A 16,805-nucleotide genomic window follows, 5' to 3' on the forward strand; every position below is an offset into this window, starting at 1 on the left:
ACGAGGCTCGCTGTACGCGTTCCAAAGCCAGGCGCCGAAGGCGCCTTCATGCCAAAGGTTGTCGGGCGTAGCCCGATATATGTGGCGCTCTGCGTGCATTTCTGTACTGAGGACGCCCTCGCAAAAGTAATATAAAGTGACTTCAAATATTATTGTAAGTATCAAATAATATTGTAAATCCTGACCCCAAAATTAATTAAATAAAAAATAAGTTCAAAAACTAAAACCCGACTACTGCAAATCGCGCTCTAAAGTCGTCGGGTTTTAGTTTTTGAACTTATTATTTTCCTAGTTCGTGACTTTATGACCTCTAGAGGGCGCCGTGTTCATTTTTTGGTGACGTCATATAGCCTATAACCAGCGGACGATTAAGACGATTCGAATGATACGTCGTTTGTCAAATTTCAATGAGCACTTTAGAAGTTATGAGGGAACAGATGAACATACATACATACATACATACATACATACATACATACATACCCACAAACATACTGGTCAAAATCATAACCCTCCTTTTGCGTCGGGTAAAAAATCATAACCCTCCTTTTGCGTTGCCGTAGTCGGGTAAAAAGAAGCGCTGGTGGCCTAGCGGTAAGAGCGTGCGACTTGCAATCTGGAGGTCGCGGGTTCAAACCCCGGTTCGTACCAATGAGTTTTTCGGAACTTATGTACAAAATATCATTTGATATTTACCGGTCGCTTTTCGGTGAAGGAAAACATCGTGAGGAAACCGGACTAATCTCAATAAGGCCTAGTTTACCCTCTGGGTTGGAAGGTCAGATGGCAGTCGCTTTCGTAAAAACTAGTGCCTACGTCAAATCATGGGAATAGTTGTCAAGCGGACCCCAGGCTCCCGGCAAAATGCCGGGATAACGAAGGAGGAACGAAGAAGGAAGGAATAAAAGAAGCAGTACATGCAAAATTAATTTATTTTAATATTTGATTTCACATAATATCTTACTTATATCATTGGGTCAATTTGATGTTGATGGGCATTTATTTGTGTGATGAACACAGATATTTGTTCCGGGTGTTTTCTATGTAGGCATATAAGTATGCCCAGCAGTGGGACGTATACACCGTGTTTTTTTTTGATTTCCGTTAATTTATTTCAAGGGTGCATTTATGAGCTTAAATCAAGTAACTTTCTCAAAGACACCGATATTCTAATTAACTCCATTTCGGAGAAAATCATAAATTTATTTTTTTCCTATAAGGCCTCTACAAGCGTGTACACTTGCCTTAGGGCCGGTTTACATATTGATTAGTGTTTAGAATGAGTTAATACATTTGCTACTAAACTTAAGTACAATCTCGGTCGATCGATGTTCCAAATGACATTGATATGTGACAGATTTCAATTGTTTGGTTGAGTTAAATGTAATGCCGGTGTTACAACAACGCTATAAACTACATTTAATTACTTTTTAAACTTAATTCTATAAAAAAAAAAAAAATTAAATTAACTATGCCATTTAGTTCTCTTAAACGTACTTCACCATACCCCGAAGTTAACGGAAATCAATAAAAACACGGTGTATAGGCTGAATTATTATTTTCATTTTATAAATTTGTATTTATCTATTTAGGTATGTATACCGTCGTTCGTAGCCTAGTATCCATAGTAGAAGCTTTGCATAGTTTGGGGCTATGTCGAACTGTGTAAGATGTCCCCTTATATTTATTTATTTTATGTTGTTTTATGTAGATACTTGTATACAGCTGTATTTTTGATACGACCACATATATTATTATCTAAGTGTAGTTAGTAGGTGTAAGTAGACTCAAAGGAATTCACTTTCATAATTATGTTTTACTAAAAATCCTCTTATTTTTCCTTATAGAAAAACCAAAAAAATATATTAATTGAATCTTATGATTGGAAATCAGATTAAATATAATACCTACTATTTATTTAACTACTATTGTCAAATAAATATAAGTAGTTATATGTATATATATATATATATATATATATATATACAACATAAAATAAATAAATATAAGGGGATTTCTTACACAGTCATTTATGGCACATCCTGTATAAAGAAGGAACTAAAAATGCGATGGGTTTATCTACCCTCGTAAAAAGGAACCCTTATCCGCGGTATTTGGGTAGCAATGATCAATTACCACGGTAATAGGCGATTTCGACGTTTTAGGTTTAATAATTATTTTTTTCTATATAACTGGCCAAAACAAGTCGAAAAACGAATGAAATATAAATTTCGATGTACAAACTATCATAAAAAAATATGTCTTTGTATGTCTTTTTTTATAAATCTTTATTTTAGAGCCAGCTTATGCTTCATTTTTGGTGTAAAAGTTGCTTAACCCCCTCGTTAATAGGGGTACTTACCTTATCATAAATATTATAGGAAAAATATAACTTGTCACATACACAAAAGTGCACAACCAACTCATTATATAATAATATCGTCAGGTGATAACTAAAACTCACTAATTACCACCACTAGTTCATGGTCATAATGAACCGTATTAATAACAACATAAGGTTGATTTTTATTTAATAATTTTTGGATGTCACTGTCCTGACGATACCTATCCTATGTAACTCGCAGCAGTGAAAGTTCCGGCACATTTATGTTGATTTACATCAAGAGTGACCCGTTGTCGCAAACGTACATCGATCCAGTAACGCTTCTAGCTTTACCACTGGCCATTAACATAATTATACCTATTTGCTATCTCTTCAGGCTCCGATGGCTTGCGAAGCAGTGCGTTCTTTTCTCCATGTCTCCCATATGTCGTCTGCATTTAACGCCCCTGAATTTTCTAATATATTCGTATTCGTGGCTCCAGGAGCTACGGCATTGACTCTCACTCCATGTGGAGCCAAATCCAAGGCAACGTAGCGCGTGAAGTGACATACACCTGCTTCAGTAAACTGCATACGACAGATAACTTTCAACTACGCAGAGAGCAACGATGCCCGAAGTATTGACGATGTTACCCTTGGTCTTGATCAGGTATGGAGCAGCGAGGTGTGTCAAATAAACCATGGAGCGCAGGTTCGTGTTCATAAGTAGATCGAAATGTTCCATAAGATTTTCTTCAAAAATTGATGACGTCCTGCTAGCTCCTGCGTTATTGATTATCACGTCTAACTGACCAAAGTTGTCGATAGTGTTTTCAACTATGGCTCTGACACCTTCGTCTTTAGTGATATCTGCTGCGATGATGAGAGGTTTGTTGCCATGCTGTAATGTTCGCATTGCTTGACGACTTCTTGTAGTTTTGCTTCGTCTTTATCCACCAGGGTCACGTTGGCGCATTCTTTGGATAATACTTTGGCTGTGGCAGCTCCTATGCCGGAGGCAGCACCAGTCACGATGGTAAAACTTATTGCATTAATATTAAATGAATGGAGTGCTTATAGAAAAGTACTGCGAACCTTCTCACGACACTTTATTTATTGCATGTCATACTCGTATCAGTCTTATCACATATTTGCCGTAAGTGCATTCGACATTAAACTGTCTTATCAACTAGGTATTAAATTCTTAAAACGAAATTATTTATTTAAATAGATGTTAAGATAATATTGCAATTGCCAATATGATTTAATGCTTTGATAGAGGCGGTTGATAAGAAGTTATTATAGTCAATTAATTACCTAATGGCTGAAGGTTCGGTTGAATGAAGTTAATTTGTATTATATTTCGCAAGTAAAAATGTAACATATAAATCTGTGTCACATTAAGCGTAATGGACAGAGCCAGTTCTACCACGCGAGAGAAATTATATATTCATGATCACTTTCTTGTTTTTCTTCGTTTTCTTTCTTATCTTCATTTCCTTGCCCCATTTCAGTTTCGCTTTCAACCTGCGCTTGACTATCTAGTATTTCAGCAGCCTCTTCTTTTATTATGTCTTTGTCACCGTCTTCATCTCCTTTGTCTGGATGCTCCGATTTGTACAGAAACGAGGATTTAATGTCTTTAGCTACGAGCCTCAGCCTTTCCATCTCGTTGCTTATCTTCATACTGTATAATTGCTGCTCATAGAAAGGCTTCTTCTTATATGACCGTATGAGGGGTGTTGTGTTTCTCTCCTTTACCAGTCTCCGGTTCTGGCTCGGTATCCTCTTTCTCTGGTTTGCTAAGAATAATAGTAACGGTGATTTTCCCGGTTTAACAGGTTTAAATACATATGATACTGATTTGTTCGAATTTCGGTTTTCGATTCTTTTCGTCAATTCCACGCAGAACACCAATAATATTGCAAACAAAATTACTATTATAAATAATCTAATCATTTTGTTTTATGTGATGAGATATATGCGCTGTTCTGAGCACACACGCACACGAAGGTTTTTTTATAAATCTTTATTTATTTATTGATGGTTTTCAACAGGTGCAACACTCATGGCACTCGAAAACTACAATGGTCACAGATTTTGTATACTTGTTGCTTATATTGATTCGTGTTTGTGTTTGTATACAGGATGATCTGATCACTCTGTTTCGTAATTCAACATTTAAAAACAAGATGACACTCAATTGACTTTATTGCTATGTATTGGAAGATATCATCACCATCATTTATCGTGGACTGTTGATATAAAATACCATATCCTGTATACTAAACCGTATGGCACTGTGTACTATCTATAATACCTATAAAAACAAATATTTCAAAGTCAATTAAATGTAGTATTAGGATAATAGGTACAATAGTGTTTAATTAGAGATGGCCAATGAGTAGGTGATTCATCAATAAGTTTAAATAATACCTAAATAACCTAAATGGTCATACCTATAATTTTTTGCTTTCCGGGTACCTAATTAAGCAATGTCTCATGTTCCACTGTGTGTGCAGATAGATAAGCGATATAAGTAAAAATAATATGATAATTTATGTTTAATTAGGTATTAACCCAGATGACAAAAATCTTACCCCTGGGTTTTTTATGATTTTTTGATGTAGTATCAATTAGCCACTACAAAAAACCAAAAACTAAATACTGCTGATTTAAGGTCAATGTGGCTAATTCCGTCATAGGGTCTCCGTCCACGAGCGTATATTTCTTTGATTTTCAATCAGCGATTTTTTTAATCGTAGGTAAAAAACCATTGACTTTTGATTGCTGAAACTAAAAGCCATCGTTGCTTTATCGACGAAATTATCAATCTTGTTCGTTGCTCGAGAAAAACGCCAATAGACGGAATAGCCCCTATGACGGAATTAGGCACATTGACCTTACTCATTAGCTTAGGTACACTAGGTACGTTCGGGTTAGAGAAGAAGATCCTACACTTAAGCCGACCACTGACTAACAGGCCGCCGGACGATATCGGCCTGTCAGTTAGAACAAAAATTTGACAGCTCCGAACAACTGACAGGCCGATATCGTCCGGCGGACTGGTAATCATTGGGCTCCTTTACGCGAGAAATGAAAACACATTCTATAATCAGGTTTTTTGGTACCACCATTTAACTATGAATCATAACAAACATTCGTGTTGAACGAATCATAACCTATTTGACAATGTTTATTTTTCTATCAATACATTGTGACTATTATATCGTGACACTGATTACGAATACTTACCGGAGATGACTTCACAGATGGAGCATGTAAGTTTATTCGCGCCCACACTCGTAAAGCCTGATAAGTTTCTGAAATGAGAGTGTAACTGTATGGGAGCGGCTTTTTCCGCGTGTCAAGCCAAATTCAAAAGAAGAGAACTCGTGACGCAGCGGCCGTGTTTTTACAAGCTTTTATTTAGTTTCACCTGACCGTTGTCTGTCTGTCTGTCTGTAATCAAATCTTGCAAGTTAAATTTGATCCACTTCCCGGGTTCCGATTGAGCTGAAATTTTGCATACATACGTAAGTCGGGTGACAATGCAATATTATGGTGTCATGGAGCTGATCTGATGATGGAGACCGGAGGTGGCCATAGAAACTCTGTGATAAAACAACGAAACCTAATTGTGTTAGGGGTTTTTAGAATTGTCTCGATGAGTATTAGTTGCCTGTGGAAAGAAAAGTACAGTCAGCGATAAAAGCTTGTACCTACCAAAAATGACTTTTTTGCCAAAAACTTATTTACACAAACCATTTGGAGCGACGCGTTCCATAGCGGTGCGCGTTAACTACGTTGCCTTTCTGTCGCACTTGTAAATTTGTTCGTAAGTGTGACAGGGTGGCAACACGTCGAATGAAGTTTGCGGAAGGCCCTCTGGTGTGGCCGCATGTACTTGTAGCGGCACGAAGAAATCGCGGAGTGAGCCACGCCTGGACTATTAGTCTGTATCTTTAGGTACAAATATTTAAATAAAGGTAAACAAAATCTACCCTTAAATGGCTCCTTAAGCCAGTTGAGGGTAGATGAATTGGAAACATTACATGATCAAATAATGTAGGTTAAAGTCAGGTCGTTCCGTGACAGATCCAGGCGCTTTTGTATTTGGTTGGGTAACCAATAAATGTTATAACAACCCGAAAATGTACAAATTGTTTGTTTACTTTTATTAAAATAGGTACCTAAAGATACAGAGATCAATAGCATTGTTGTGTTGCACTAGGTATCGTATGGTTATTTCGGTATACTTTTAAAAAGCAAGTGTGTTTTATGGGATTTTCTCAACAGGACCATTAACCCGGATAAACAAGACTAGATCCAATCACGGTAACCAGTGTACAGACAGCAACAATAGTAGCGGGTATCGTCTTGGGTCGTCCCATTCGTTTTTCGTCAAGTTCTTAAATTAGTCCTATTCTGCTTTCGTCACTCACTCTACATTCGTCACAATCGTCGGTGGCTTTCAATGTAGAATGAGTGACGAAAGCAGAATAGGACTAATTTAAGAACTTGACGAAAAACGAATGGGACGACCCAAGACGATACCTAGTAGCGGATGAAACAAACGAGACTAAGTTTGGTATTCCACCTATTCAATTTCTTTGTCCAATGTCCTCTCATTTAAGCAAAATGTGAGACGCAATACACATTGGACAAATAAATTGGATAGAGTCGGACCAAAAAAGTCTGCAGCGGATTTGATAGCCCACGCAATGCAAGTGTCATTTATACGTCATAATTTCATAGAAGTTTGACGTTTAAAATAACACTTGCGCTGCGTGGGCTATCAATTCCGCTGCAGACTATTCTTGGTCTGACTCTAGGTGGAATACCACCCTAAAGTATCTGCCCTCTTAGAGTACCTATATTTCCAAATAGAGATGGCTCAAACACAAAACTGTTCACGCCTCTTTCCTGTAGACTAGTGTAGACGTACCCGAAAGTTAAGAGCTATAAAGGTAATTTTCTTATTTCATCCTTATCCACATGAAAATGTACTCCCTTTATTTGGATAAGTATGATTAAATCATTACCTACATGCCCACAAGCTGTTAAATAGGTACTGTCTACAGGAGAGAAAACTTGTGTGTTCGTCAGTACTGCACAGTTTTGTGTTTGACCCAGATAAATCATTACAGTTTTCTTTCAAAATTATTAGCTACAGTCTATTTTTAGGGTTCCGTACCCAAAGGGTAAAAGCGGGACCCTATTACTAAGACTCCGCTGTCCGTATGTCCGTCTGTCACCACTGTCACCAGGCTGTCATTCATGAACCGTGATACCGTTGCCGCTATAATAACAAATACTAAAAACAAAATATTTAGGTGGGGCCCCCATACAACAAAAGTGATTTTTTGCTTTTTTTTGTATAATGGTTTTAGAGTCCGACTCGCACTTGGCCGGTTTTTATTTCTACATATTGAGATATGTCTCTTATTGTGTTATTAGAGAATGGTAAGTAGATACTTTTGACGCGTAGTCTGATCCGTTACATTTGATGCGTACGGGTTGGTACGGGCAAGGAATTCAATTTCAGTACCATTTCGTACCTTGTCACAGTGACTATCGACTTTCATATTGATTGTCACTGTGACAACTGACAAGGTACGAAATGGTACTGAAGTTACATTCTTTGACTGTACCGTCGGTCTACCGAATCCATGAACAGAAGGTGTCTGTGCCGAAAATAACATCGCACTCGATCGAGAGTGTGCTAGTAGCACAGAGTCAAATCAATCTTAAAATTAACGCTGCACTAATCGACACATTTAGGCTTAATTGCCACAGTCATGTAGGTGTATACGACACATTTAACGATTTTTATACATTATTATTTACGAAAACGGGACTTAATCGGTATATAACTTAAATACAATTTTATTTAAAATGTACTAAGTAATTGTACTAGGTTACATAATTACTATTTTGTTTAATAAAACAAGTGTCGAATAACACATAATTCATACAAGTGTCGGTCATTTTAACCCTCTTTTTAACCGACTTCCAAATCTCAAAAAGAGGAGGTTATCAATTCGGTTGTGTTTTTTTTTAATGTTTGTTACTCCATATCTCCGTCATTACTGGACCGATTTTGAAAATTATTTTTTTCATTGTATGTATATGCATCAGAATATCAAGCATTTACTTTTAAAACTGTCGCATCTGATGAAGTGGAACTGCTGATGATGATCAGAACATAACTCTTCAACGACGCATAGTACACGTTTGGCGATTTCGATTTTGTAGTTTAGGTTAGGTTAGAACTGCGACCCTTACAGAAACGAAATGCTACCAGAAAAAGGTGACGAAGTGGATTACTTTCTGTGGTGATCAGTTAAATACCAGCCAATAATTTATATGGCATTTCAAACTGTTTTGAGAAGTCGGTTTTTTTTCTATTAAAGAGTATTGTGCATTAGTGCACGATAGGAGCTTGTCAAGTTCGTAAAATATCAGGTTTTTCGGGATGATAAAAGCAGCTGAATTGTATGTTTTAAAACCTTCCTGCTGAAAATATGACGACTAATTATGTATTTTATGTATTTATGTGTTAATATTCATATGTTATGATCATGTCATTATTCTAATCTTTTTGTTCAAATTAAAATTCTATTTGTAAGGGCTATCTTCATTTCGAGCTAGCAATTGCTTGATATAACAAGGTGTCCAATGGGAACTCTCAAAATAACTGACTTGACAGACAGGAAAGTTTATTGAGTATACAGATAGAGAAATACAACAGTAAACACGAAATATTATAGCATAATGACATTAATGACACTACTAGGTAGGTATAACTAGTACATGTTCATATAAATATAAAGCCATATCGATTAATAATTCAAGAATGGTTTTCGCCACACGTTACCTAAAAATGGCACAATAGGGAATATTACTGTAATGTTCTGCCGCCAGAGTGCAGCACTAATTTGTTTAGTAAACCATAGAGTAACTTATACATACTAGGCCTTAAACAGTTTTTTGACAAGTTTTTAGTATGACATTTTTAGCATCAAGGCGGCTTGTTTTCAGGTGGCCTCCCGCGAAACGCGAAAATAGAAAGTTCGTTATCTGCCTCTCTATCGATCGAATAAGCAAGAGTGATAGAGAGGCAGAAACCGAAGTTTCGATTGTCGTGTTTCACGGTAGGCCATGTGATTGAGTTAGTGACGCCCTCTACACAGAGTTTTGCGTAATATTCCCTATTAGATTGGTAGATTGGCCGCAGAAGCCTGAAAAATTATACGTTTTAGTTCGTTGCACTTACATTGCAAACAGACGTTGCACTTACATTTATTTTTTGTCCTTTCAAGTGTAACAAAGGCATCGATATAACTAAAGTACAGTGAGTACTTTTTATTGAAAACAAATTAAAGTTTAAAAGGAAAATTAATGGTTAGGCTAATGTTTGAATAGTAAAGTTTATTTTATGGTGATAACTGGCATGTGACGATAACACCGATGGATTCTGTTGGATGGATGGAACTTAGTTTACAGGCCTGAATACTATACAAACATTAACAGGACCTCTTAGAGTTAATAATATCTTGCCAGTTAATTTTAATTTTCAATTTAGAGTCATTATTTTTATTTTAATAATTTAGTGAGCGATAACCTTAGACAAAGGCAGTTTAAATTCATTGGAAACTTATATTTAATGGGATATAGAACAGATAACATGGAAAAGGATTAACTATAGGCCAATCAAATTAGATAAAAAAAATCGTTTTGAGGAATTAATTCCCAGCAAGCCAGAATCATTTTAATACCTTCATTAGGTCCTAAATTCGTATAATCCGAGTTTGCTCCATCCCAGGAGGTGTGGATACATTTTGGGAGCCTTGGGAGATACATTTTAACTGACAAAACCACTCGATTTAGAAGGAACCCATCGTCAAAATCAATGTCACTACCAGCAAGATGGCTGTAAATCAGACACTGGTAAAAAAAAATTGGATTTTAACACGATTTTACCAAAAAAAAAAGGTATTCAAAGTGGCGGCCATTTTTTACAATGTTTGACTACGACTTCATATTAAGGTATTTTTCGGATCCTCAGATGTCAATTTTTATCATGATTAGAGTAAATTTTCCGTCGGGTTTTTGAACTACAAGCAAAAAACTGGAATAGTTTCCACAACCCCTGGAATGGAGCTAACTCGGATTACGCTAATTTTATAACCAAATGAAGGTATTAAGATTCCTGGAAAAAATCTAATTTGATTGGCCTACTACTGCATGAATATGGAGCTATTGTACATACAACATTGACGGACATATAATTCGGTTGAAGAGACTTACTTCGTAACATTAGTAAACTAACTCATTTTTTTGCCAACACTCAATCTGATTCTTGGAGATTCTAATTGTCAATAGTCAGTAAAATAGTCAGTATGCGAGAACATGTGTTGATCATTCCGCATTTGTGGCTGGACAAAGAAAGACAGAATTTGACGGATAGTAACAAAAACAAAGAAAATAAAACCAGCCCTGTGTTAACACGGATATACTTATTATTATTGCGATCTTTTGTAAGAAGTGTCGCCTTTTAGGGGATTTTATAACTATTGTTTTAGATTGTCATTTGAATAATAATACACTTATTTTTATGGTTGGTTGATTTAATACACCGTGGGCTGGTAAAACCCGACTAATTTTAACCACGCATTCGATCGCACACGATTCGATGAGGTCATAAGGAGCAAATTTTTTTCCGTGGGTTTTGGTGAAAATCAGCAAAAGTTTTTTTTGCGTGTTCTGCACACGGCACTTTTTTATTTGTACACCTTGACAAAAAACATTACAACAATTAAGTAAAGTTTTTTTTCATAATTACAGATAAAAATTGCGAATTTCCTTTAAAACTTCAATGTCTGTCAGTAGGTACGTATGTCTAAACCAAGACAAGTCACATAGTGGCACCGTCGCAGCCAAAAAGGCCTTATTTCACTAACTTATTACAGAAACAAATTTTCACAAGAACTGCCATTATCTCTAAAACAAGACCGATTTTGGAAAACTATGACATTTCAGTCTCTAAATGTCGTCAAGAAGTAATATGTGTAGGTAATAAGTACTTAAATATTTATTAATTATCATGATTACTATTAGAATGATACGTACTTATTAACAGTAAAAGCATTTGTGCGATGGACATCGGCTGAATAGCACTAACTCGTACCTACGTCTAAAATATCTAATTCAATAGCTCGATAGGTAAGAAAAACTAGGTCTTTTGTTGCTGTTTCAGTATGGTCTAAAGCTGTTTTTTTTGTAAGGGTAAAATTGTAAGAAATTGTAAGTTACTTCTGAATATTGTAGGTACATAGTTACAAAAATTTACGCCAGGACATAAAACAGCATCGAGTGAAATCGGCAGGCTATATTTTGATTTACAAAAATATAATAGATACATTTAAAAACTTTCAAAAATAAATACTTAGATAAGAAAAATTCTTATAATCAGACTTGAAATGGTCTTTATAATTATATTTTTTTTCTCAGAAAAAGTTTTATTTATTCTGCATTTGATGCAGAGTACAGATACTTCACGAAAGTTCTTTTATTTGGTTATTAATATCTATTAAGTACATTAAAAAGCTATGTAGTATATTTAGCGTATTATGGAAAGTAACAGTCAACTAAACATCTACATAAGTACCTAACACATAAACTTACCTATATATTGTGAACATCTAGAAAACAATAAATATTTACTATGCAACAGTTATTTAACCTAATAAAATTAGTCTAATCTTTATAAAAAAACTTGTAAAAAGTCTTAATAAATAAACTAAAAAAAATACGTTCAAAATATACAAAAAAACTTACACCCTCTGTAATACTGTATACATAGGTTATATGCCTACTATATTTCCCACATTGTGCAAAATATACTAGTAAGTACCGTAAAATCAGGTAGGCGCTAGTCCTTAAGTACAACTATCATATGGTTCGGTTTTTAACATTGATTCAACGAGCCTTTATGATTTGTACTCGTTACTTTTATTTTGGAGCTTAGATACACTAATATTCTTTATATATTATATGCTCAACATTATTTGAAAAATACTTCTACATATTTTACTGGAACTTGAATTTGGACCATAGTTGTAAGCTGTGGACTAAAGTTACCAGATTTTACGGTAACTATTATTTTTAGCTTGATAAAACAGTTTTTTGTTAATAATTTTAGTTACCGTAAATTAAGAAATGACTAATGTCACACAAGATGAATAAACCACTTTTATTAATACATAGTAATTATGTTCTCACTCGTATACTCATGATTGTGACACGCTTAATAAAATAAATACAAACTTCAGATATTCTTTGTTGTAGATTGCACAGTGAGTTCTTAAAATATCAATACGAAATACATTGGTTTATAAGTTTTATAACATGAACTTAGTACTAATACTATGACGTCAATGTTTAAAAGTGGGTATATTATTATAGGTATTCTCTATTTTATACAAACTTGGGTGGTATTACTTCCGTGCAAAAAAATCGGTAGCATAAATTGTATTTCATCAAAAATAAGTTGCTCATTTGTATTTTTTTTTGTACGTTAATTTATAACAAGTTTGTGTGCATTTGGTTTTTAAATCCTATTAAAATATATCCGTATTTGTAACCTAATTTGTTCCAGATTTAAAGTTTTATTTCAAACGTTTGCATTAACAATACAGTAATACCTGACTTGAGTGATTTTTTGCTTAAATACTTAGTAATTATTACTTACGGACATCCATTAAGAATAAAATACCACTATTTTAATGAATTGTATTGTATTTCTTAAAGCACATTTAGAGTTTTTAATAAAAGTAACACCGATACAGTAACTATAGCAAAATATCTATGTTTGTGACAAAATTGTAATTCAAATTTTTTTTTCGGTAAGTTGTTCTAATAAACAAGGTACCATTTTATACGGTTTGCAGCTTTTGCAGTACCGTACTTAACTTATGCGTAAACACTTAATTTATTTTCTATAAAAGAAGCTTCCGCTTTGAGACTATTTTATTTATTACATATATGTACGAAGTATTTTATATAATAGGAGTTGGCAAGAGTTTTTTGTATAGGTAAATAGTAGAACGTTTAAGTAATATTTGGTTCACATGCAAATCTGGATTACATTTACTTCAGCCATGGCCCATTTCATTCTGCCGAAACAAATTGGCCCCTGTAATACGTTTGAACCGTGATGGATAAGTTATGTTTAAGTAGGTATATATTTTTATGTATTTTTTTCTTGTTGTAATCGCATAAATATGTATATAAATAACTAATATAACTATTTTTTTTAAAGTTGGTTTGTAAGTAAGTACATACTATTATTGTTCAGCTAACATTGACTTAACCTTATTATTTAATACACTTTTAAAATAACGTCCAGCAAGTGTAAATAAATGACATTTCAAAATTAAAAAGCCTTCGGAAACGTAAAACGTACGTAATAAAATAATATTTCATATTTAAGAGAATATTGTGATTGACAACCAATTTTCTGGGGTAATTAATAGAGAATATTGTTAATTTAAGTTTTCCACGCAGTACTGTATTCTGTACATAAGTTTAACACCAAATTGGTAACAACGAAGCATTAAGATTTGTGTTGAGATTGCTACAAGTAGTAAGGTGGTACAGTCAGCGAAGAAAGTGGTCTACCACTTTTCGACTCTATCATCTAATTGATAGAGTCGAAAAGTGGTAGACCACTTCCTTGGCTGACCGTACTAGTGCTCGACATGCTAATGCCAAATAGATGACACCCTGCTGCCACTTCTATTGACAATGACTTAAGTTTCAAGATGACATGTACTGGGACCGCGTCGAGCACCAGTGCCACCACCACCTACGGATATCATTCTGAGTAACTAACAGCTCGGAAAACAGAAGTTTATGTAAAAAAAGTTATTATATCCTAGATATTAAACTATTTAGGTCTGGCTTATGCTTTATAAGTTACAGTTTTAAAAGACATATTCAAAATATAAATTGGAATAGGTACCAAGTCTTTCTTCAAGAAATTTTAATTTTTGATTGATTGGGTTGAGTATTCAGTCTTAAATTAGCAGTAGATTTGGATATTTATTTACAAAAGTAGCATATCCACATTAGGACCCAAGTAAATATATAGTATGCCTTATGGGAAACTGTCGAAGAGATAGTTCAGATTCGGAAACCGCTACCAACTTTAAATATGTTGTTGGGCATGGCATTGGGTCTCCAAAACTGCCGGGAGACAGTGGCGCCGGCCATTTACTTCAGCGGAATGACGTCATCAAAATGACCCCCGCTTCGTTGCGAAAATTGCACATTGCACCCAAACTATGCATGGCACATACACGTGTGTGGTATTAAATGAAAGCCAATGAAATATACTATATTTAATTTATACACCGTGTACCAAATTATACAAAAGTTCAAGAGAAATTTACAAAGAAATAAAAATTATGTAAAAAAAATATTCGATTATTTGGGTTTTACAACCAAACCAAAAGTCGGACGTTAAAGCAATGTACTACAATATTAAAGATGACGTCTCAAGCCTTACTCTGATACCAATAAAATCAAAATTGGACCAAAATTGTGGAAATTATGCATCAAAATGTAGGTATTCGCCAGTACAAATGCATTAAAGTTAAAAAAATCCAAATTGTTCATTTTCAGGATAATCTGCATAAGCTTCTAGTATGTTATTAGCAATGTGACCTGGATTCTAAAACTGCCGGGAGACCATCTCTATTGTCTATGAGTGAGAAATAATGACGTCATACAAATAATCACTGCCGAAATTCGCAAAATGTAAATTATAGCTTTACCATTAGTCACACATACACGTGTGTTACATGTAATGAAAGTTTATTAAATGTATTATAATTGGCTAAAACATTATTTGCAAAAATATTGTATCGTTTAAGAGCTAGAAACAAAGAAATACCACTTTTTATGAAAAAAGTAGGTGTATATCGATTTTATAGCCAAACTAAAAACGTCAATAAAATGTTGCGTATAATATTAAAGAAACTAGTTATTCAACTATACAACACAACTTAAATTTTAAATTTCCGATAAAAATTGTGGAAGTTGTAGAAATAAAAACTAAAGCGCGCCAACAGTTCTACCTTAATGTGCTCATATTATGCAAAGAATAGTTCTAATTATTGAATATTAAATGAAACAACAGTACATAAAATACATGAAAACGACATTTTAGACTGGAATCTTAATTTATAAATTGAATGCTTGATAAACAAGCAAAAAAACTGTTTCTGTAAGTACCTAATCTCCTCCTTTGAAAGTCGGTTAAAATGTGGCTTTTGTTACCTGGGCTAAAAAGACGTATGAATTGACACCTCATTTATCAAAAACAGTTCAGTAGTTTCATGCAAAGAGTACATGCACGCATAGACAGCAAATTCTGCCGTAGTCGGGCAAAAGATTAAAATTAATTAGACGTATTTCTCTAACGTGAAACCCTCAGGCCGTAGCTGTTAGGAACCTAGCAGGCGTCTTATGGAGCAAGATGCCTTATGGAGGCTTCGAATGACCAGAGGGCTGACCTGTACCTATTTCAGAGGATCAGAGGGAAAATGCTGCCAGCTTTCTCAGGAAACTCTTGCAACACTCAATATTCCACTTTTCGAACTACTCGCTACGCTCGTAGTTAAATTTTACTTTTATACATATAGGGCTAATCGAGACTTAAATATATATGTTATGTTATAAGCCTCGATAAGGCATTTTATATTAGGCATGTAGGTACCTACTTACTGGCATGTAACTTTACATTTCTACAATACGAGTATTTGTAGCGTTAGGCCATGATAACAAGAGTCTATTTCATATTAATATTTTTACTCGACTACGGCAGGAACTGCTGTCTACGTATGTAGGTATGTATTGTTTACATGAAACTACTGAACTGATTTTGATAAAAGAGGTGTCAATTCATTAGTCTAATGTATAGGCCAATTATAATACATTTAATAACCTTTCATTACATGTAACACACGTGTATGTGCGACTCATGGTATACTTAACTATAATTTACATTTTGCGAATTTCGGCAGTGATTATTTGTATGACGTCATTATTTCTCACTCATAGACAATAGAGATGGTCTCCCGGCAGTTTTAGAATCCAGGTCACATTGCTAATAACATACTAGAAGCTTATGCAGATTATCCTGAAAATGACCAATTTGGATTTTTTTAACTTTAATGCATATTGTACTGGCGAATACCTACATTTTGATGCATAATTTCCACAATTTTGGTCTAATTTTGTTTTTATTGGTATCAGGGTAAGGCTTGAGACGTCATCTTTAATATTGTAGTACATTGTTTTAACGTCCGACTTTTGGTTTGGCTGTAAAACCCAAATAATCGAATATTTTTTTACATAATTTTTATTTCTTTGTAAATTTCTCTTGAACTTTTGTATAATTTGGTACACGGTG

The 16,805-nt window shown here is 34.5% G+C and overlaps 1 long non-coding RNA gene across 1 annotated transcript in view; it reads left to right on the forward strand.

Annotated features, from left to right (window-relative positions):
- The window catches only part of LOC134804167 (uncharacterized), a 194,915-nt gene that overhangs the window by 44,626 nt on the left and 133,484 nt on the right, over positions 1-16,805 (forward strand). The gene's annotated exons all lie outside the window — the stretch shown is intronic.

The sequence above is a fragment of the Cydia splendana genome, chromosome Z (genome assembly GCF_910591565.1).
Source record: "Cydia splendana chromosome Z, ilCydSple1.2, whole genome shotgun sequence".
Lineage (NCBI taxonomy): Eukaryota > Metazoa > Arthropoda > Insecta > Lepidoptera > Tortricidae > Cydia > Cydia splendana.